Here is a 22,170-nt window from a genome sequence, read left to right on the forward strand (position 1 = left end):
ACATTTCATTTGTGCACCTGACATAAAGATGGGATACATACCATAACTACAGTGGCCATTTTTAGAAGTCTATGTAAGAAACCTTACAAGCTCAAAACATTGTCCATGAGTAATAAGAAAAAATCAGGTGTTTGTGTGCATGTTAATCTTAAGGGAATAATGATGGAAGTCTTTGGGCAAAAAATTGACAAAAACAGAAATGTTTGACAGGTCTTTAACAAGGTAATGCATCATAATGTGACTTTTGCTGTATTTAAAAGATTACTATACTATAACCAAAAGGCATGGTGGGGTTTTGAGGATGTGTGAGGTAATATTCAGACTTCACTGAACATAAAAGATGAATTTTAGAACAATGATTTTCGATGTCATTTAATAGTTTGAGGAAACTCTCCCCATTTTTAGGTTACCTTTCCAGTGGAAGGCTTAATTGGTATTAAATTATTCTCTTGAAAAGCTTGGTAATATGTAGTTGTATTAATGCAAGTGAGAAGCTAGTTAGCATTTCCTTACAGAAGTTACAGAAACCTTTAACATCAGGTTTTTAAATATTTGTCAGTATACAATAGGTCATTGACTTCAGATGTTCATGGGTTTCCTCTGAAGGTTAATAGACAATTAGTAGTGTTGTGTTGGTTAGCTGAGCTTTGTGTTGGCTATTGGAATTGGAGGTACATGTCCCAGATGTGAGGTTGTTGATTAATGGTGATACATATTTGGGAAATTTGTTGCTGGGAGAGTATATGACATGATTTAATTTTATTGCTTTCTGGATATTTAGATGTATGACTGCTATACCTTTTTCATCGGTCCATCATGTTAATTTTAGAGGTCACTAGAATGCCATCTGATTTTACACTTAATATCCATGGTCTTGGGTAGCTTGATGTAAGACACTGGTAATGATGTAGTTTAGTGTTACACTAATGTACAATTTACTTTTCTTGATTTTAGTGAATCTGTGTAGAGGTTTTCTAAGTTCTGATATTCTGGAGCTTTATTACAAGGTCAAAGTTGACAATGTTTATATATTACTGTCATTCAGGAATCAAACTGAAGATTTGTAGTTCAGGAATTAGTATGTCCTTTTTTATGATGGTGGTTTGTACTTTACTCAAGTCCTTGCTTTTGATACTTTGGAATTTAGTGTTAATTTACGATTGTAAAGTTTTGAAATAAGGTAAAGATTAAGTTTGGCATTTGTAGAGTATTGCAGAGAATAAGTTTTGATTATTGATAAGGGTTGTGCCTAATGCTTTCTTAATTCATGACAGTGAGTTTTGGTGGATAGGAAAGTTGATAATGCCTAGGTTTTGACTGTTAAATAACATAATGATCAGTTTTTCTTATTCTGTCAGTACATTGTATATGGAATTCATGGCAGTTCAAGATGAACTAGTTTTGAACTAAGAAGAACTTTAGTTTATTACAGAGGAGTATGGAATACAGTAATGACATAATCAGTTTGCAATAGTGGTGTAGTGCATTTAGTCAGTTTTGTTATATGTTATTAGGTGACACTGTAGTTGCTATTTGAATGGTTAGTGATGGCAGTGAATTTGAAACTTGACTACTTGTTGGGGATAGTGGATTTGGTATCCAGTAACTGGTTAGAGACAGCGGAGTTTGGTTTTCATAAATTGGCGACTGAAATTTGGTGTTCAGAGATAAATTCATGAAAGTTGACTGTGGCATTCAGTACATGTCAGTTCATAATAGTTGAGTTTGATGTTGTGTTAGTTTGTGATATAGGGTTTGAGATTTAGTTGTGTAGTAATTTGGTCTCCAGGGCATGCTTAAGATAATTTAGGATTGCCTTGTTATGAACAGTGATAGAATTCAGGATTCATCACCATTGAAATCATCCGAGTTCATAACGCAGAGTGTACAGTGCAGGATACGTCAGTGTTGAAATGATGTCTGGGATTCAGACAGCGGCTGTTTACAATCAGTTCAGATTCAGAACATCTCTTTTCTAGCTAAATTTTGGTTTAGAAAGTTTGCTATTTTATGGTAGTTTTGGATTTAGAAAGTCTGTTTGCCTGAACTACCTTCACTTTCCAGGATATACATTGTGACTTGCATTTTGGGAGTTTGTTAGCATTTTGGGAGTTTGTTATTTTGTGGTACTTTTATAAAAGTCTGTTAATTTATGAAACTTAGGCTGATATAGTCTGATTTTTTCATAGTACTTTTGCATGAGAAAATGTGACTTTTATACTTTTGAATTTCTGGTGTGTTGGTTTGTAATTTAGAAAATATACACTAGTTTGCAATGTCCCGTCTTAAGTAATTCTGATATTTTAAGATATTTTCATATATGATGTTTGTGATGCTTTTACTGTTATGTAATCAGTTAATTTTAGTTTTGTCTTAAGGATGTTTATTAATTTTGATACTTAAGTTTTCAACATGTCTAAGTTTGGAAGTTATTATGAGAAGTGTGTTAGTTTGATTCTTGCCAATGTATGTAGTTTGTATTTTTGACATAGTCATATTAGGTTTTTTTCTGTAAAATGTGCAAGTTATATGAACTTTTTGGCTAGAAAATGTGTTAAAAATATGTTTTGCTGTAAAGTCAGCTTTGTATTTTTGCCTGGAAAGTGTAAGTTGGTAATTTTTTCTACTCAGAAGTCTTCTGGTTTGGGAGTTTTTGCTTAGAATGTTTGTAAGTCCAGCAGTTTTTCTTAGGATTCATGAGTTATGTGCTTGAAATATTATGTATCTCATGAGATTTATGCTCAGGAAGTTTATTCATGCCTTTTTTGGCTTGACGGTCTGTAAATATGTGATAGTTTTGACTAGAAACAGTGTCATTTCAGAATAGTTTTGTGCCATAAGGGGGATTTTGCAAGGGACAGGTTTTGCCCAAAAAGTGTGCAACTTTGAAAGAAATTTTTGTGTAATTTTTGCAGAGAAAGTGTACTAGCTTGGGATGGTATTTTCCTATATACTGTAGTGTGTTAGCTGGGGATGGTATTTTCCCTATATAGCGTGTTAGCTGAGGATAGTACTTTCCCCTAGGAAGTGTTGCTTTGGGAGAATTTTTGTGTAGAAAGTCTGTTCATTTAAGGTTTTTATTTTGCCTGGGAATTATTAGTTTGTTAGTTTGGTTTGGAAATATGTTGCTCAGCAGGTTTTCTAATCATTAAGTTTCAATTTAATTTTTTGTTTATACTTAGGAAGTCCTTAGATTTAGCTGAGAAAGATTTAGTTTGTTAGCTACAAAGTTTATTTGAAATTTAGTTTTGCCTAGAAAGTGGAGTTTATTTGCTTGCAAGTTATGTCAAATTGGGAGAGTTTATTTTGTCTAGAAAGTGGAGATTTGCCTAAGAAATGTTAAGATTTTTACGGAGTGTTGTTTTGTCTAAAAAGAGCCTGCTCTGTTGAGATATTTGCCAGTGAAGTGTGTCAGTTGGTGAGAGATTTTGCCCAGAAAGTGTAAGGTAGAGTTTTTCGGGTGAGAAGGTATATCAGTTAAGGAGAGATTTTCACCTAGAAATTGATCTGACACTTTTGATAACTAATACGTTTCAGCATTATGCCGTAAAAATTGAGGTAAAATTGTTAAGTTAAAAAGGGTGTGATTGTTACTGAAGAAATAAGATGAAGGCCAAGACTGAGAGTTCAGTGTATTAATACTAAATGGTTACTGAATCTTCCTTTGTGTCAGTAGTTAGGTGTAATCATTATAAGGCAAGTCTCGAGATATAATGTCTACATTGAAAGCAGTAAACTTTCCATTACGTTTTTCCAAAATAGTACTCCTAGGTCAAGACTGTAGCAGTGGTAGCCCTTTCGTAATGTTCAGTCACGAAAAGGCAATGTTCATTATATCCCAGTTTTTGGTGTCTTGGGGACCTTCTTTAGTGAATATGAGGCAGTTAGTTGCAGAGGAGGGTATTTACCACTCTTCTCGGTTTTGAGTTTTGTATAGCATTGTATTGTCCAATCATCCTAGTTTCTGAAAACGCATCACAAACCCTTCCCTGACATCGGCAAAATGGTCGAAAATCACTTCGAGTAAAGTTTTCTATTTGCATCTAGCGAATGACGCTGGGCGAGCGTCTGAAAGTACAAGTCATTGAGAGGTATTCACCACTCACACCGCCTCGCTCAGTGTTCACAGGCTGGGAGCGCGTATTACTGTTTCACGGCTCTCTCGGCCAACCAGCAGCACTCTAGCATCCTGTGCGGAGCCTTCCTGGCATTCTGTCCCTTTAAGCTTAACATGGTTGGTTATGTAGTGCCTTCTCTGTGTTTTTTGGTAATTACTCTGTAATTATGTGATTATTATTGTTATCATAGATCATAGTCATTAAAAAATATTTATTATTATGCAAGGTATAATATCGTGCAGTGTTTATTAATAACTTTACCATTGAATAGTATCATTATTTAATCAGTAAAAAAAAATACCAAAGAATTTAATCACCCGTAAGTAAAAAATACCAGAGAAAGTTCACCTGCTGTTGGTTGTTTGTTTAAAATGTAAAAAATACCAGAGAATGTTCACTTGCTGTTGGTTGTTTGTTTAAAACGTAAAAATACCAGTGTTCACCTGCTGTTGGTTGTTTGTTGAAAACTAATAATACTTCTTAACAAGCATAGTACGAAATCGACATGATGCCACAGATGGTTAGGCCTATAGTTAGTTGATGCAGAGCGTTGGTTTCACAACTCACAAGATGTCTGAATTAGACGTTTTTCTGCCATATTCAGCAGTCTGAATAGCTGCAGGCCCCTTTTGGTAATTGGCTGAACAGAGCGTCTTTGCTAATGGATAGATTATTTTTTTATCTCAGGGTCTAGCAGCTGAAGTTACTTGGAAAATATGCTATAGTGTGGGTGGACCCGGAACTAATTTTTTATCTCAGTGTCTAACGGCCGAAGTTACTTGAAAAATATGCAATAGTGTGAGTGGACCCGGAACTGCTATTGGGGGAGAGAGAGGCAGTGAAAAATCAATACTATTGCATGATTGTGTTAGATAACAGGGTGAGAAGCCCTTAATTAATGTCCTCGTCGGTGAAGCATAGCATGCGTACGGAAGAAAGGCAATAGCTGATCGGTTCCCAAGGTCACTGACCTTTAGCTCAGGCTCTTTGGGTGCATTCGTGGCCACGTGTAATTATTATTGTTTTGCACATCATTGAGTGCAAAATAGTATTAAAATGTTTATAACAATGTGATGTGTTGGTATTTATAACACATACTACAATTCTTCGTTCTTACCTGCAAGGTAAATATGATGTATTTAGTATTTGAGGTTTGGTCCCATTCTCGTCGCAGATGTCCGAGGATGAAGGGCGATAATAAAGCTATATCTTTCAGCTCGTGTTTATTCTCTGCTACATTTGAGAAGAAGGCGGTAACAGATGTATACAAAATACAAAAAGCATATACAATGGAATCATAACAGACATATGAGCATCGGAGCTCGATACACAACAAGCAATCTTAGTTTTGAAGGAGAATGCCACTCCAAGATTTTTTGCTCCAAGACCAGTTCCATATGCATTGAAAACAGCTGTGGAAACTGAAATTAGAAGGTTGGAAAACGAAGGTTCATGGGAAAAGGTTGATTATTCAGATTGGGCTACACCATTAGTTCCGATTGTTAAGGACAATGGTCAGAGATCAGGTAGGTTATGTGGAGATTACAAGGTAACACAAAATCCAAAACTGCAAGTAGCTCAACATCCATTGCCAAATCCCGAAGATATGTTCACGCTTTGTCAGGATGCTCTGTATTTTCTAAGGTAGATCTAAGACAGGCATTTCAACAGCTTTCTATGGATGAAAATTCCCAAAAAGTTCTGTACTGTAAACACATTTAGGGCTGTATCGTCAAAAAGACTTCCCATGGGGAGTCGCTAGCAGTCCAGCTATATGGCAACAAACAATGGACAAAAATTTGCAGGTATGTCAGGAGTATTCATTTTCATTGATGACATACTAGTAGCTGGTAAAAACAAGAAAGCTTAGAGAAAGGTTATGTGCAGTTCTAAAGAAACTGAAGGAATATAATATCAAAGTCAACAAGAGTAAATGTATTTTAGAAGTTGACTCAGTAGAATATTTGGGTTTTATTGTAAATGGTAAAGGTATCCACAAGACAAAAGATAAGGTAAATGCAGTACAGTCAGCAAAGGTACCAGAAAATGTAAAGGAATTACAATCATTTTTAGGTTTAGTAACGTCTTATGGCTCAAATAGAAATAAATGGGAAACTCACACCCATGCAGATAGATACAGCTGCAGCTTTGAACTGAACGCGTCTACGGACGGCATTATATAAAAAGTCTTGCACTTACGTTAAGACATACATGACACAATGCTAGGTAGGAAAATAAAACTCGAAACTTTAAAACAATTTTATTTTGATTTTTCAGTAGCAACCATTTTTTGTGGCACTTTAAGGGGCGCATGTACATGCGCAAATTGTACACAATTGCATAATAGCATTTGAAATGAATGTATAATGATACATTTTAGGAATATAACTAAATTTAAAGTGATTTTAAGCTGTAAAAAAACATTAGGAATCTTTTTGCGCATATTGCGCGCACACAAAAATGCTGAAAAATTGTGTGTATTAGATAAACACAATTCATATACAGTGACACCTCGTTTATCGCTGGAGATAGGTTCAAGGATTGGTAATAACTGAAATGCTCGGCAGGACAGCATATTTATTTAATTATTTAACGTGTATTTGGAATTTTTAAAACCCTCCCTGTACTCTTAACCCACCCACCCTTTACTCTATTAATAACAGGGACAACTGCTAAGCAATATGAATTCGTTAGGTAAGTTTACAGTACCATATAACGGGCTAAATTACTGTGTGTAAAGTAACTATAGTATATGATGTGATCGCAAGCTTTAAATTTTTAAAAATACAGTATACATACAGTAATATACAATACAATACTAGTATCATGTTACTGTTTGTATTACATGTAATACAGTACAGTAACACTTAAGATAAAAAAAAAATATAAATATTGTTACTGTACTCAGTAACACTTAAGATAACAAAATATAAATATTGTTACTGTACTCAGCACGAAAGAAGTTGAAGTAAAACTTGAATAAAGATGGTGATGAGTTTCCTGCGCAGTAACTGCGCAGTCAATGATTGTATTTCGTCGTCTCGAACAGCAGTGCCAAATCTGTAAATCATTTCTTCCATGGTTTCGAAAAGTTTAACGTAATGGCAGCAGGAACTTCCTCTTTTTTAAGGCATCTCTGTAGGGGCCATGACATCATCGACCATGTTGCAGAATTGAACCGATGGAACCATATCGTTGTCCCATTCCTGCGACAGCTCTTGCAGTTCCTTAGCCAGGTTGCAGAGCCCAGCGAGCCGTTCTAAAGCCAAGCCACTTTGGGAGACAACTGTTTCTTGCTGCGCTGCTGCTGCTGCTGCTTCTTCGCTCGCTGACTTCGTCAACTCTTTGAGGTCTTCGTCAGTTAGCGGCTGGGAGTGGCAGTCTAGAAGTTTGTCGACGTTTCCGTGGTCATGTCAAGTAAAGCCTCATCTCCAGAGGATCGCAGCAACTGCACAGCTTTCTGTACTGCTGAGTGTTGGATTTCGGCAGGTGTAAATTTGTCGTCGTAAAACAACCTCGGCCACAACTTCCTTCCAGCTGGCATTAATGGTGGCAGACTTCATTTCTTCCAATGCCTTGTGGATATTTTGGAGGCACTTAGCAAATGTGTACTGCCACCAGTATGCCTTCAAGTTGAAATCATCGCCTCTTGGGCGGCATCCACTGAAGCAACCAGGTTTCGCCAGGGCATTCCTTGTGTATAGGGCCTGAACGCCTGATACCCCCGGTCATTGGCTGAATAAAGTGACGTTGTGTTGGGCGGTCAGGAACTCAACCTGAACCCCAATACGACAGATCAGTAAATCATGACCACTAGCATTATCCATAATGAGAAGAACTTTGAATGGCATGCCCTTTTCTGCTAGATACACCTTCACTTGTGGGATAAAACACTGGTGGAACCAGTCTTCAGGTCAGCATCTTCTTATCTCAGGCCTGGATTGTACATCCAATGTATCGGTGCAGATTCTTGTTTTTGTTTTTAAAGCCCTTGGGTTTTAGACTTGTAAATAAGTCCTGGCTTTAATAAAAAATCCCGCAGCATTGCCACACATCACAAAGGGTCACACGATCCTTGTATGCTTTAAATCCAGGGGCTTTTGCTTCCTCTTTGAACAGGAAAGTTCACGAGGGCATTCTTTCCATCAATTTAAAACCTTCTTTGTCCTGATATCCACCTTCATTAAAACCTTGTTTGGGCATTGATTATGTTTCAGCAGCGACCGTGTCAGCCCCAAGCAGCCTCACCATGCAGGGAAGCGCTTTTAGGCCAAAATCAGTGTTTCTGAAAGTTTGCAAACCACCCTTTGCTAGCAGAAAAACACAGTTTCTTATCTGGTGAATGACTGGACGTCCCTGGTTGCAGATCTTCTACGCCTTCTTCTTCTGCATCTTGGCCCAGTCACCACTGTCGTCCTCTGGTTCCTTGGGCAAAGGTCTTGTACAGGCTAGCCTTTGTTTGGATAATGTCTCGCATCAAATGGGTCTAAGAGAAAAACAGCAATCGTAATATCCATACGCCAAAGCAGCTTCCATAGCGGATCATCGTTTTATTACGAGTCAACCACTCTTCAGAATTTGTTAAATTGAATTAATGGCAGCTGTCTTCCTAATCTTCACCTTATCCTTGTAGATGTGGCGATTGGATTCATTCACGCCAAAATGGCAGGCTACAGCCGAGAACTTTCTCCCTTCCTTCAACATATCGGGATCGTTTCACCTTTTCAGTGACTCGTCATCGTTCCTTTCGATGGCATTTAGGCTCAGTACCAGCCTTGCTGAAGCAGCACGCTTGGGAGCCATTGCAGGGGGTGAAAATTGAAGCAGAGTTCAACAAAAACCACCAAAAAAAATCAGCACAGCGTGAAACCGCTGGGAAAGCTTGGACATAGCGAAGTGGCCGCGAGAGAGACAAGGGGGAGATGCTGGGTTCTGAGCATCAGTCTAAGCACCAATCACAGGCCCAATTAGAAATTGGAAGCTGTGATTGTACGTGATTCCCACGCACCAATCACAGCCCGTGTTACAACTGGACTTAGTCACCGAGATGGTGCACTTTGTGTTTTCCCAACAATGGAACACGCAGCACTGTATAGGCATCACTTCCCAGATGGTTCTTTTTTTGTCACAAGAGTTACAAGTGCAAATAAGTGTTTTTTTTTTTGCTATTTTACGCTTGTTTTGTTATTAGACTAGGAAATACTATTTATTATTATTTTAATGGATTTAATGAGAAATTTTGGGTGTTCACATATCGTGATTTTTCTAGAATTTTCTAGAAAATCTGCGATATATTTTCCATTAATATATATTAAAAACTCCGCCAAGTCGTGAATTCGCGATAATCGAATCGCGAAGTAGCGAGGGGTCACTGTAAAACACCTTTTTAGGAAATGAACATCAATTTAAGTTTTCTTTAACCTAGTAAATGCATTTAAAAAAAAGTTATTTTTGGCAATATTCAAAATGCGAATATATTAAAAATTTTGATTAAAAAAACAGTAGAAGAGATCAGCTCATTTTTAAGACCAACCCTAGCTTTCTAGCTCTTTTCACTCAAAAGTTATTGCGTATTGAATATTGCCAAACTGCTTTTTTCTCCACTTTTTAATTTTGGTGCTTACCTTCCTCTGCAACTGTCTCATATGTGAAACAGTTACAGTATTTTCATGTGTAGGACTGTTCTGTTTAGCAAAATGAAATTGTCATTTTCATGTTCTATATCAGCAGTTTTCATATGTAGACAATTTTTAGTCATCCCTGGTCCTGTTCTGATAAGCAAAAAAATAAAAAATGATATTTTTATGATAAAATAAAGTTTTTTACATACTTACCCGCAGATATATACTTAGCTATAGTCTCCGACGTTCCCGACAGAAATTCAAATTTCGCGGCTTTGACACGCGACAGGTAGGTCAGGTGATCTACCATTCCCCCGCCGCTGGGTGGCGGGAATAGGAACCATTCCCGTTTTCTAATCAGATTTTCTCTCCACCTGTCTCCTGAGGGGAGGCTGGGAGGGCCATTAATCGTATATATCTGCCGGGTAAGTATGTACAAAACTTTATTTTATCATAAAAATATTGTACATGCAACTTACCCGTCAGATATATACTCAGCTGATTGGCACCCTTGGAGGAGGGCAAGAGACAGTTAATAACTAAAAACGGGAAACAACATATGTTGTAGGATATACAAAAACCATGGTTCTTACCTGATTGGGCAGAAGACTTCATGGATACTGTCTATGAGTCTGCTTGCCGCAAGAGCTTCAGGGAGGATGTGACCTAAGACTGACAGCCCTTCTGGATCGTGTCAATGGGGATGACCCACTTACATGACAGAGCCTGCTATGGATTGTGTCAATGGGGCTGAACCCACTTACATGACAGAGCCCTTTACCTGAATCATATCAATGGGGGCTATCCTCTTACATGAGAGCTAGGTATTAACAAAAAACTACAAGGAGCTAAACAACCAAAACCGACCACCTGACCAAGCCTAACCTTGTTAGTGATACGAGATGAAAGGGAGGCTTTACCTGCAACACTCTCTTCAACCGACCATAAAAACACATCAAACCATTAAAAGAACAACCAACAAAGCTAGACTAAAAAGGATTAGATTCAGCTCCTTGACCCAGCAATCAATCGGATACATAGGCTCCAGAGAGAAGCATTTCTCATAAGTCACATGCACATCTCTCAAATAATGAGAAGCAAACACCGAATTACATCTCCAGTAGGTGGAGTCCACAATAGACTGGAGAGACCAAGACTTGTGAAAAGCCAGAGAAGTAGCTATGGCTCTCACTTCATGAGCATCACTCTCAGGAGCTTCAAATGCTCGTCCTTGCAAGAAAGATGCGCCTCTTTGATGACATCTCTGATAAAGAAAGCCTGGGCATTCTTAGAAATAGTTCTTGTAGGATCCTTTACTGAGCACCAAAGACTTTCCGTGTTGCCTCCAGCTTTTTCTTTCTATCTAGATAAATTTAAGGCTTCTCACTGGACAGAGTGTGTTCTCCAACTCTTGTCCTGTTATAGATCGAAAATCCTTTGACCTCAAAACTCCTAGGCCATGGCTTGGAAGGGTTCTCATTCTTTGCTAGGAAGAGAGGATTAAAGGAGCAAATCGCAGAGTCCTTTTTTTAAAACCAACTGTACCTTCCAAGGCCTGCAGTTCAGCAATCTCTTGGCCGAAGCAAGAGCAAAAAGGAACAAAGACTTCCTAGTCAGATCTCTGAAAGAAGCCGATCGAGAGGCTCAAATTTTTCAGACATCAGGAACTTCAGAACCATGTCCAAATTCCAGCTGGGAGGTCTAGGGACTTGTTTTTAGACGTTTCAACGATCTAATAAGGTCATGAAGGTCCTTATTCTCAGAGATGTTCAGATCTCTATGTCGAAAAACAGAAGAAAGCATACTTCTGTATCCCTTAATGGTGGAGACTGCCAGATTACATTGTTCCCTTAAGTAAATAAGGAAATCTGCAATGTCCATTATAGAGGTACTGGAAGAGGACACTTTCTGGGCTCTGCACCATCTTCTAAAAACCTCCCACTTCGACTGGTAGAGGCGCAAGGTAAGATCTCTGGCTCTGGCGATAGCCTTGCAGCCTTGGCGCTGAAAAAACCCTTCATCTAACCAATCCTTCGATAGTCTGAAGGCAGTCAGGTTGAGAGCGGGGAGATTCTTGTGGAATCTGTCAAGTGGGGTTGTCTGAAAGATCGCTCCTGAGAGGGAGCGACCTGGGAAAAATCCATCAACCATTCCAGTACCTCTGTAGAACCAGTCCTGAGATGGCCAAAGGGGTGATCAGGTCAATTTGGTGCCCATCGAGGCAGCGACTTCCTGATTACTTCCCCAGGATCTGAAGGGGGAAAAGCATATGCCGTCCAGACCTTCCCAATTCATGAGAAGGCCGTCTGGCTATTGCTCTGGGGTCCGAGATCGGAGAGCAGTAGTTCTCCAGTCTTGCATTCCAGTGAGTGGCGAAGAGGTCAATATTGGGTCTCCCACAAAGCCTCCAGTCTTTCAAAACCTCTGGATGGAGGGTCCACTCCGTGGGAAGAACTTGATCTTTCCTGCTGAGTAGGTCTGCCTCACATTCCTTTCCCCTGAACAAACCTGGTGAGGAGAATGATGTTTCTCTCCCCACCCACAACAGCAGCCTCCTTGCTGTGTCGTAAAGGGAGAAGGAGGTGTCCCTCCCTTGCTTCCTGATATAAGCCAGGGCTGTGATGTTGTCCGACTGACCAGAACTACCGACCCCTGACTAGAGGTTCGGATCTGGACGAGGGTGCTAGATGGATAGCTTCGAGCTCCTTCATGTTGATGTGCCAGGACATCTGTTCTCCTTCCCAGATGCCTGACACTTCTTCCGAGCCTAGTGTTGTTCCCCAACCCGATTCCGATGCGTCTGAAAACAACACTAGGCGAGGGCTCGGCGTTGAAGAGGAATTCCTAGACCCAGCTTTTTTGGGGGTCCAACCACCAACGGAGATGTTCTTTTATCTGGCCCGAGACAAGGAAGGAATCTGTTAATTCTTGGGACTTCCATCCCACTTTCTTTCAGGAAGAACTGAAGAGGTCTTAGGTGCAGCCTTCCTAGAGAAACGAACTGTTCCAGCGAGAAATGGTCCCAGCAGACTCATCCACCGCGGAACAACTGTCCTTCTCAAAAAGGCTGTCACCTTCTGCAGGCAGCGTTCCCTTCTTTCCAGGGAGGAAACATCGAAAACCCTGAGAATCCATCAGAATCCCCAGGTAGACTATTCTCTGCTGAGGAATCATCTGGGACTTCTCGAGGTTTACTAAAAGTCCTAGGGACTGGATCAGTCTTAAGGTGAGAGAAAGGTCCTCCAGACAACGGTCTCTTGAATGGGCCAATCAGCCAGTCGTCGAGATACAAGGAGATCCTCACCCTCTAAATGTAGCCAATGAGCCACATTTTTAGAATGGTCGTGAACACTTGGGGGCTGTAGAAAGTCAAAGCACAGAGCCCTGAACTGAAAGTTTCTTCCGTTTTACCATGAACCTCAGGAACTTCCTGGAGGAGGGATGGATGGGTACGTGGAAGTAGGCATCCTGAAGGTCCAGGGACACCATCCAATCTCCTGGACGAAGGGACGACAGAACAGAGGATGTCGTCTCCATCGAGAACTTCTTCTTGATGACAAAAACGTTCAGGGCGCTCACATCCAACACCCGGTCTCAACCTCCAGCGTTTTTGGACCAGAAAAAAGCGATTGTAAAACCCCTCGGAGAATGCAGATCTTGAACCAGTTCTATGGCTGCTTTTGCCAGCATTTGATCAACAGCTAGCAGAAGGGCTTGTCTTCGAACAGGGTCCTTGTATCTTGCCGATAACTCCTTGGGTTGTTGTCAAGGGAGTTTTTCCCTGAAGGGGATGAGAGTAACCTTCCTCAGAATGGAGAGGGACCAGTCATCCGCCCCCTTCTGTGCCCAGACCTCGGCCCAGGTTCAGAAGTCTGGCACCTGCTGGCATCTGGAGGACTTGAATCTCACTTGGACTTCCTGGACTGGGAGTCCTGAAGGTTTCCCCTCTTCTCTCAGGTCTACGCCTTCTGAAAGACCTGGATCTCGAAAGGGCTCCTGAAAGGGAGCCTTCTCCTTCTTGCCATCGGGCAGTGCAGGTCCCATCCTTTTCGAGGACTTGAGCAAGAAGATCCTGGGAAGCTTTCTCTGACAATGATCGAGAAATCTCCTTAACTGTCTCTTGCGGAAACAGATGGTTTGAAAGAGGAGCATACAAGAGGAGGACCTCTGGGAGGAGAAACAGATTTTGATAGGAAGGCACTGAAGACGGATCTCTTCTTCAGCAACCCAGTACCAAAACAGGGAAGCGATCTCCGTAGAGCAGTCCTGACAGCCTTGTCCAGGCAAGACAACACGCTGCTGAGGTCTTCCAGACTGACAGAGTCTTCTTCCAACGCTTCTCTTCGCTAAGGCTCCCAGAGACCAGTCCATGAAGTTAAAGACTACAGGACACGGAAAAGGCCCTTGAGGAAATGATCCAGCTCACACAAACCCCAAGAAGCCTTGGCCGAATTAAGAGAGAGCCTTCTGAAGAATCGACCATGGAAGAAGTCTGAGCCAGCAGATGAGGAGAGCCAACCCCATCGGTTCCTTGGTCTCATACCATATTCCAGCTCTGCCAGAGAGCCTGGAAGGAGGCAAGGAGAAAAAAACTGTCTTGCCAGCATCCTTCTTCGATTGAAGCTACTCTCCAATCCCTTAAATGCCTTCTTCATTGAGATCGTGGACGCATCTTCACCTGGGGAGGAGGATTTAGAGGGTCTTCGTGCTCAAAAGCATAGAACCAGGAGAAGGAGGAGAAGCAGGTTTGAGGGATTCTCCAAACTCCTGAACAAGTAGAGACGCCAACCTCTTATAGTCCGACAAACTGACATCCTTGGGGGACTCATCCTCCGACAACACTTCCAGGCCCGTACGAGGAGGAGAATGCTTGGATGAAGAAGGGCACTTGGCAGGAGAGGAGCCTCTGACCAATGAAGAGCGCCTATCAGGGGAGAAGCGCCTGCAAGAAGTCTAGCGCTGACAGGAGAAGAGCCCCTAACTGAAGAAAGGCGCCTTACCAGGAGAGGGCGCCTACCAGCAGGAAGGAGGCTGGGAGGAGCTATGTGAAGAAGAACGAAGCAGAAGATCGCTTGTCCGGAGAGGCCTCTAACCAGAAAAGACCCGACAACGAAGACGCGCCTGGAAGGAGAGGCGCCTCTTCCAGGAAGAGCGCCTAGCAGAGAAGCGCCTGCAAGGAGAGAGAGCCTGAGAAGAGGGGGAGCGCCTGCTACTGGAGGGGCGCTTAACAGGAGATGAGCGCCTCGAAGAAGAAGGAATCCTATCAGGAGAAGGGAGTCCCGAGAAGAGCGATTGCAAACTGAAGGGCGCTTGTTGGGAGAAGGATGTTTCTTGGAGGACTTGATGGGAAGAGAAACATCCTTCCTACGCAAAGAACTCTTAGCCAAAGAGCCAGCAAGAGCAGAAAGTGGGACTGCAGGATCTGCTTGTGGACTCAGAAGAAGAAGAGGAGGATCTTCAGCTCTCTTCTTCACCACGGAGAACCTTCTGGGAAGCGCTCAGGGCTGGAATCCACAGCGTCTCCTCTAGGTGCCTTCCAGGTCCTCTTCCAAGGGCACGACTCCTGAACTCCACCGCGCTTAGGAAGACGCAAACAGAAGAAGAAACACTTCTTTAGGATCCCTTTTCTATGGCGATCCAAGGCAGCCTGGGACACGTCAACAGGAGCTGCCAAAGGGACACCTGACCGTTGGGAATGCTCTTCATCCCCTTTGCGGCTGTCGACATTCCTCCTCCACTGGGTCTGGGAGTTTGGAAGAGGTCTAGCCTAGGAGCGATCGGGCCGGGCAGACGCCCCCTCCACTACACTGGGGACACTGCACAAATCACTATCACTTCCACTTTTTCTCCTCCATTGCACGCATCTGCAATTGCATCCCTGCGGATCGTGGCTTTCATGGCAGCCATCTCCGACGACGAATCCACAGGTTCGACGGAGGGTGAAGGAGCTGAAATCAAAGGAGTGACAGGAGAAACTGGAAGATGTTAGGATCTAAATCACCTCTTTAGAAGACCTACTTGAGCTCCTAGAAGAAGCCTTCCTAGCTCTGTCCTTCTCCAGCTACATACATAAGCACTTCAAAGCCTTCCATTCTTGATCAGTAAGATTTTCATTCATTACAAGTGTTCTCCAAAGAGCAGTCATTCTCCTACACTTCATACATACAGTGTGAGGATCTGCGGCTTTCAGTAGTCTCACCTTACACTCAGGTCCTAATACACACATGAAAACAGGTGCAACATTCTGATCGACATCTTAAAGAAAATCCAAAGCCAAAGTCAAAACAATCCACAAAAGCGTATGCCAAGCCAAAGATCCAATACGTCACCAAAAGGTCAGTCCAAAATAATCCTCAGCGAGCGAAAAATGAAAATCAGCAGGAGGAACTAACAACAGATGTTGCAGAACCAGCGACAGAGAAAATCTGATTAGAAAACGGGAATGGTTCCTATTCCGCCACCCAGCGGTAATGGTAGATCACCTGACCTACCTGTCGCGTGTGCAGCGAAATTTGAATTTCTGTCAGGAACGCCGGAGACTATAGCTAAGTATATATCTGCTGGGTAAGTTGCATGTACAAAAAGGAATTTTTATAGCCTTGTATTTGGTGAGCAGTTTGAAACTGCTATCTTAGTCTTGCACTACTGTTCTAGTAGTCAGTACAAAACTGTAGCTGTTGAAGGTGGAAAAATTTGAGAAGACAACCTAGCTCCAAAACACCCGAAGGAATGTTCCAAATCGGGTGCTGAACATTTACCCATAGGAATTAGGCAGATTTTTCTCCTTAACTGGCAATGAGATGGATTTTGTAAGGGATACCACACCACCTAAAGTGGCCTGGTGGTCCACGTGTACACTCGGCAAGAAAAGTGAAGATACAGTTTTCTTGAGATTTCGTTCATCGAATTTTAATTTTTTTCTTACAAAAAACACAATAATCGGTAAATTTACTCTAGAATATGAAAATACAATGCAAATTATATCATATATGTTAAATCTACAAAACAAAAACGTTCAGATACTAAAAATTGGGATGCATGTCCGGGATAATCAGAATTTCTCAGATGACTTCGCTCATAGAGATCTAAAAGATAGTGTGTGGATATCTCGGTGTAGTACTCTTTATCAGAACGGCAAATTTACTAAGTTTTCCGTTATGGACAGGCTTATTATTGCATCATCATGACAAGGTAGTGATAATTTCTTTAATTTTCACACATTCATATTTGTATTTCACGGTAAAAGTCAGCTGGAATAAATGGCAGTAAATGTTGTGACAGCTACAGTTTGACCACAACTGGTGATGTCTATTTAAATCTGCAAGAGCGTTTCTCTATGATTGTGGACACTTCCTGCTGTTTCTTGACGTTGAGCCTTCTCTCTGCGTTGCCATAGTTTCTCTCTCTCTCTCTCTCTCTCTCTCTCTCTCTCTCTCCGCTCATACTATACTCAGTCGCTCAATCTCTAAAAAACAAAAAAATAATGAAATGAGTAGCTCTACATATAGCCTGGCTTACATAACAGCATCTCTCTTCCTCTCTCTCTCACTGTCAAAGTCTTAACTCTCTCTCTTCACTATCTCAGCATCCAGCTCTCATCGTAATTGCATTCGTTCCTTTATTGTTCCGTTTAGTAGTTGGACATTGCAAATTTAACATTCCGTTCATTGTGTGTCATAAATTTCATTTGTGTAAGGTTAATTGGTAAAGTCGAAAAATGTTTGTTTGCTCAGAACTGTCGCTGCAAATTACAACTTGAACGAATACTGTGTAAAGCTTACTACTGCATTTAAGTATCAATGATGTGAGAATCGTAGAATATGATTGAAAGTTATAGGAGGTCAGCAGAAAACCAACACACCAAGACTGACTCCTCCCCTTTCTAAAGTTGCCAGATGTCGCATTATTGAGCAATATATGTCCGAAGATTTTAAAAAACTGTATCTTCACTTTTCTTGCCGAGTGTACATTGAAGGCCAATGTTAGTCCAACCTGCTGTCCTGCTGGGGGAGGAAGAACAGGGCAGGAGGACATTAGCTTTGCATGTCTCCGACCGGTGCTGAGCCATATGACGATTTAGGCATTTTAAAGACAACAAACCAAAGCTTTTGGGAGGACTGTGCGTCTTGGTGTAATTTAACTGTTTTTGTTATATCAAAGACTGGAGGATGACTTGTCATCTGAAAGACAGTACAATAAAGTTAATTGGCTTTTGCTTGGTTTACTTGTAGATATCTGAAAATATAAATAAATAATCCATATTTTGAAAATAAATCTTGTGGACAAAAATTCATGTACAGTGGGAATAGCACCAAATTAAGCATATACATTTATAAGTTTTAACAATTTTAAAATAATTAAATTGTTACAAAAATTCAGCTTATAACCACTAAATATTTTGGTGTCTTTTATGTTTGCATGCAGTGTAAAAGTGATTTTGCAGCAAAATTTAAATTAAGCAGCAAAAATGTAAAAATTAATGGTCCAAGATCTGACCAGTAACATTCCAAGTGCTTCTGAAGTCAAAAAATGCCCCTCTGATCATTAAGCAGCAAAAATGTAAAAATTAATCATCCAAGATCTGACCGTTAACATTCTAAGTGCTTGTGAGGTTAAAAAATGCCCCTCTGATCATAGAGTGTGGAGTTTTACAAGTTGTGATTAAACACATTGTCTCATCAGATTTACATGATAAAAGTTAGGCAAAGGTATTTGAAGGAACAAAATCTAATAAGACTATCCTGTGAAAATTGATAGTTTTGAGTTTTAAAATTTCTGCTGTCTTAAGGTAATCAGAGAATTTGAAGTCACCACCATAGAGCATTTCTACATGAGGTGGGATGTCACAGCATCTGTAAGTATGACAGATTTTAGCTTATTGCCAAGAAATTTTACATCAAATAGCCAATGCCTATAGCAAATTTGAAGTTGTGTTCATTACATGGTTATGAACACAGCATATTCTTAAGTTTTCTTACCAGTATTGGCATATTTATATCAAATTTGATGGTAAAATCTTGGAAGATGCTAGGGAACAAACTGTGTGTACCCCTTAAATATAATAAGTTTTTTGTCAACTCCATATTGAAAAGATTTAAGTCAATTCTCTGTATTAATTTTTCTGTAATGATCAAGAAATAGATGTAAAGCAGTATGTACAAGAGTATATTATCATTGACAGCTCTCATTTAAGAATTCCATCAGGTACAAGGTCAATGTCAGATGTCTGATACTTTTAAAATGTATTTTCCATAGTTATCATCTTTTGCCTATAGTTCCTCAGTTTTCTGTGAGAGTTGAATAACTCATTTTCTATAAGAAGACATGAGAGAAGCTCATGGTTTTGAAATCTCAATGAAAATGAAGCAGAATGTTGAAATGGGTTTTCCCATGTTGCTCATTGAGAATGGCTGGAAATATTTTTGGCCATTATGTTCAAGGGTATTCCACACCATGTTTCAAGCCACAATTTTGGTGATAAAAGACATAATAGGTTTTTTGTAAGGTACATACTGATTCTAATTTTTTTTCCTAGGTCAACAAACAGAATACTGCTGGATACAGGGTCAACAAACAGTGGCAGTCAATAGCTGGCAAGAGCAGTCTTTTTGAGTCAGCTTCAGAGTTGGTAACTGAATGGTTTTATACCTCTGCTGAGGACACTCCCTCCTCAGGGCATTGCAATGCTGGCACCAAGGGTGGATTTTTTTTTTTCCTCATTACTGCCAGTAACCATCCCAAATTTAAAATACATCAAAAAATTAAAGCTTTGTCAAGTTATTTTGGTGGTTTTTATTTCCTCTCTCTATTGTATATTAAACTGCTTATAAAAAATATTTATCATCCTGTGATATCAAATAATCAGTGGCACTAATATGGTTTACTTACTATACACAAAATATAAGTATATAGAATGAAAACTCTGGAGCACGATAAAATAAGATAGGATGAGTTTTGTACAAAAACTAGCCACAAAGTCCTGTTGTATATATAACAATATCTATGAAATTTTGTCTTGTACACTGACATTTTTCTGCTCACAAATATAAAGCTAAAAATATCATTTAATATCCAATTCACTCTACCTCAGGAATAACATGCTCCCAAGTGGAAATTATAACTGACAAGCACTTAATCACCAGTGGAATTCAAATTCCCAGCTTATTGAGAAATGAAGTTCAGTGCTGTTTTTTTACCATTGATCCCACTGGTAACAATGTGCTTATTATTTACAATTTCCCCTTGGGTGTAATGTTATTCCCCAGGTAGAGTGAATTGGATATTAAACAACATTTGTAACTCAGCATTTGGGAATACAGAAAATGTATGAAAATTTGAATTGGATACTGAAGGTCATTTATAGCTTAATTGTGGATACTCATATCTATATGCAATTTTTATATGTACAATAATTTACATACAATATATATATACAGTAGTGATGATTTTAAGTACATTGATTGATTCCCAGCCCGAGAAGAACCCTAAAAGGGTTCAGAGGTCTGATTAAACAAATCATTTATAACTAACTTAAGTACATTGATTTAGACTAGATGAATGAGTTATAAGAAGTGGTCATTATGACTAGAAAGGGGATATCATTGTTAATTCGTGAAAAAACACAACTGATAGTTTACATAGTTCCAGAAGAGACTACTAACAGGTAAGGTGAACAACAGCTAAGACAGGACAGCTGAAGAAGTTGGAATACAGAATGTAAGAGCTCTTTGGACCCAACGTAGAGATATTAGGGTGTTGTGGCAAGCATTTAAAAGAGAAATGAAGAGTGAAAGTTACAGGACAACACCATCTCACTGTACAGTGCTTAAGTGTAAAACTTGAAGGAGAGGCATGATTGTAGGGCAAATCAGAATTATGAGGTGGGGCCCAGCCAACTAATGCTAAGGAAGACTATGAAATGAGGTGGGAGGTCATTTGTATTCGAATACATACAATTGTAAAGAGAATCATTTTTTAATTGAGTGATTTAATGGAAAAAAGAATGGAGGAGCATGAGAGAAGATGCAAATCTCAGACACACAGGTGGGATATAGATATGAGTTAGTGCTATAGGACAAGAGCCTTTTGGCATGACACTTTTGGTCTGATCTCTTAACCAGTAAACAAAAATTGGGCATATCACCAACCTATTCACAGGAAAAAAATAATCACAGGTCATGACAACTAACAGACTAGGATAGAAATTATCAAAATGAGACAAAAATTGACTATCAGCACATTACTGGTACTGCAATTACACAACTGAGTATCAGCCAATACCCAATCAAAATACATACGCAATACAACCATGTAAACAAAATACAATAATACATTTTCACATTTTTCTTCGAACTGCATACACAAAACATGAAAAATTTCAAATCAATTTGTATTTTTCATAACGAACAAACCTTTGGTCTTAATGTAAGGATCAATTCTCTGGAGCCTGCTCGAGTCCAGTTAAAAATAACACAAGGAATTGGTGGTAACAGGCATCAGCCAATAGCTGTGTCTAAGGCTACTGTGAAGTTTCCCTAGAAACTTCTTTACAACGAGCTAGTTCTAAACGGTTCAAAGGTCGACAAAATAATGAACTGAAGAACCGCATACAGATTCCAAGGTAAAGTACGTAGCAAAGAACTGGGAAACTCCACCTTAACACTTTGAAAAATATCTAGTTTTCTTTGTTCTCAAACAAGCCTGTAGTCAAAGCCAACATGGCCCTCTGCCTTAAAAGCTGCTACAAGAAGTTTCTTCATGTCTGAGAAATAACGGAAACCTAACCATGTTGCTTACTGAGGCATCGGTGGTGAAAAAAACCCTTTAACATGGGACCATGACTTACCCCTGACCACTAGTGTTGGAAGAATCAATTAGTAGTTTCTTTCCCAGCACTGATAATGGCATCACTGCAAGATCCTGCCTTGAGTTCACCAGAACCATGGACCATACCATGCAGTCATCTGTAGCTTGTGGGATTGTGATGAAAATTTTTCATCTCTTGGTTGCTTGTGTCCACCACTGAATGAAACTGGAAACCAAGCCTTCCCTGGTTACCTGGGGTAATCAACGCCAAGAGATGACTTCCTAAAATCTAGCTAGAGTAGGAAAGGCATTATTGTCTAAACCTACACAGGGAACAGCTTGGTGTTCCTGTCTAAGTTAGAGGACCTTGCACTGGTAAACCAAAAATTGGTAAAAAGAAAACTAGCTTTAATCTCAAACAGGTCCATAACAGGGGATCCTCACAGCCCACTGTCTACAGCCAGCCATTGGATGTCGAGTACCTTCCATTACTATTACTTATCTCAGTGACCGAGTACATCCACTAAAATTTTTATGAATAATTACCTCCAGCAGTATGAGGTTGTGTGTGTTAATCGGACAAAAGAGGGGGCAGAGTAATTAGACATAGTAGTGTTCTCTCCTCT

General features: G+C 40.1%; 1 long non-coding RNA gene across 1 annotated transcript in view; it reads right to left on the bottom strand.

Annotated features, from left to right (window-relative positions):
• Positions 1 to 17,855: 17,855 nt before the first annotated feature.
• The window catches only part of LOC136833553 (uncharacterized), a 33,261-nt gene continuing 28,946 nt past the window's right edge, over positions 17,856 to 22,170 (bottom strand). Inside the window, exon 3 of the long non-coding RNA XR_010851503.1 lies at positions 17,856 to 17,919. This is a non-coding gene — a long non-coding RNA (uncharacterized lncRNA). The remainder of the gene's footprint in view (positions 17,920 to 22,170) is intronic.

This window comes from Macrobrachium rosenbergii, chromosome 51 (genome assembly GCF_040412425.1).
Source record: "Macrobrachium rosenbergii isolate ZJJX-2024 chromosome 51, ASM4041242v1, whole genome shotgun sequence".
Classification (NCBI taxonomy): Eukaryota; Metazoa; Arthropoda; class Malacostraca; order Decapoda; family Palaemonidae; genus Macrobrachium; species Macrobrachium rosenbergii.